Here is a 2,307-nt window from a genome sequence, read left to right on the forward strand (position 1 = left end):
GAGAGAGACAGAGAGAGAGAGAGAGCGAGAGACAGAGAGAGAGAGAGACAAAGAGAGAGCGAGCAAGAGGTAGAGATATGGAGAGATGTGGAGAGTGGTGGAAAGAGAGAAAGAGAAGAGCAAAGGAGGGAGGATGATGGAGGGTCGTATAACTGTCCATTTAGCCCTAAGTACTGTGCGCACTTGGAGAGATGTTAACACTGGGGCTTAATGAGTATGGGTTCCGCACTGAGGATCCGTTAACCTGTTTGGCCATATATATCCTCGGCTGATCTAATTTGGAGGATCTCTGCTGCTCTCCCAGCGATTCACACTTCAGCAGCCGCCCTGTCACGAGAGACACGGGGCAGATGTTGTGCCTGGGACAGGTTGACAGGACGAGCAGTGACAGCATGATCACTCCTGGCGGCAGCGCTCGCCTCTGCTCACTCAACCTAACTTGATGAAAAACCTGCTAATTGGGTCTACACATCTCACTCTCCGGCATTAAATGCGGTTAATGTTATTTCCACTACTTGCGACGAAGAGCCCTCAGTAACCGTAAACATGGACAGAAATTTCTCATCATCCCAAAATGTCTGCATGCCAACGCTCACTTTGGCACGTCGGCCATAAGATTGACAGCTCAGTCGTCCACAGGACCATGTGTAGCTTGAGGAAGGTAGCTGTCGGCTCTCCAGACAGACAGGCAGCCTTGTGTTCCAGACATCCAGATGCTTGTCGGAGGAGAGGAATTAGCTCTGGCTACCCAGACACAATTATTGGCCTGTGATACTGATAGTTGACAAGCTATAGACAGAAACTGGTTGTCAGTGGCATCCTGCTGTCAGCGCAACTGTTTTCTCTAAGGGTGGTATGTGTGTGTGTGTGTGTGTGTGTGTGTGTGCGGGGGGGTGCCCCCCCAATACTTTGTAAGTGGAATTTCGCCTTCAGCTGTGGTAAAATAGGTCTGAACCAATGCTCCAGAGACAAACAACCAACCAAATAACCAACCAAAAAGAATCACTGGTGCCAACCTGCCCTCCGTTCAGGGACTTACACACCTTCAGCCTCAGGCAACATCACTGCGACCCTTGCACACCCCGGTGAAGACCTGTTCCAACTCCTGCCCCCTGGGAGGCGCCACAGAGTGCTGTACCCCAAAACAAGCAGATATAAAAACAGTTTCTTTCCGCGGGCTGTCATCCAAATTAACACTTAAAACTACTAGAATGACCAAGGCGGTCATTTTGACCGTTTTGGATTTTCAAAGGTTTAATAGCGTTTAAAAAATATATATACAGACCTGCCGCTCCCTGAATGCTCCTAAAACGGCATATATTAAGATTAAGATTAGTTTTAGATCAATCACACAAAGAAGTTAGGATAAGATCTACCTAAAACGACCATGAGCGGTCAAAATGACCGCGCGTAATTTGCGCGTCATCGTGCTCGTCATGTCAGTATTTATGACGTGTGTTGGTGGCGTCATTTCCTTCGTGAAGTTCGTTGCTCTGCCCTAGAAACACACTAGCGCCCTCCAGTGCAGAGGAATAGTCTCAACTTGATGTGTGATTATGTCCAACATGTCTGGCTACAGACGCCGTTACAGACGCACCATGACTACCACCGAGGCGCTGCAGTGTTTACACGCGTAATGCATTAATATCTCAATTGGATATTTATCTTGACAGAATATAGAGTTTGAAAACCGGCAGTCATTTTGACCGCCCATGGTCGTTTTAGGTAGGAGTGAAATAAATCCAACCATTTTGTATATACTGTGCTGTACATTGTGCTGGTACACTCTGTCGTGTCCATCTACCTCACTGCACTTTATCCCCTCTTATTTCGCCTGTATAATCAATCCTTGTGTATATACCTAAAGATTGTTGTGTTGTTATTCTATGTTAAGTACACTGAGAGAGCCACGAAACCGGAGTAACATTCCATGTATGTTCAAACCTACATGGCCAATAAACATGATTCTGATTCTGATTCTGGACTTGTTTTCTCTTTAACTAATTGATGCTACGGTGGCAATCTGAGACTTTCCCTCCAGCTTGTCTACCCTGTAGGAACTGAGATCTGTGGCAGCATCTAGTTGGGATTTGTGGACATATAGTGTACTGGTGTTGGAAAGGTCAGGTCAGATTTGAAATGTGTTTGATAAGCATTTCTGTTGAAGTTTGCTCTAATGGATCGATGCTTCTTCTTTCAAGGCCCATAGGGATGACGCATCTCTGCTGGAATCCTGTCGACACACTGCCTGCCGCCATCAGGGTTTTATGGCAAATGACACGAGAGAAATGCTGTGAATTTAGTGGC

The 2,307-nt window shown here is 46.6% G+C and overlaps 1 protein-coding gene across 1 annotated transcript in view; it reads left to right on the top strand.

Moving 5' to 3' along the window:
- The window catches only part of grm2a (glutamate receptor, metabotropic 2a), a 45,895-nt gene that overhangs the window by 1,337 nt on the left and 42,251 nt on the right, over window positions 1-2,307 (top strand).

The sequence above is a fragment of the Lampris incognitus genome, chromosome 2 (assembly GCF_029633865.1).
Source record: "Lampris incognitus isolate fLamInc1 chromosome 2, fLamInc1.hap2, whole genome shotgun sequence".
NCBI classification, from domain to species: Eukaryota; Metazoa; Chordata; class Actinopteri; order Lampriformes; family Lampridae; genus Lampris; species Lampris incognitus.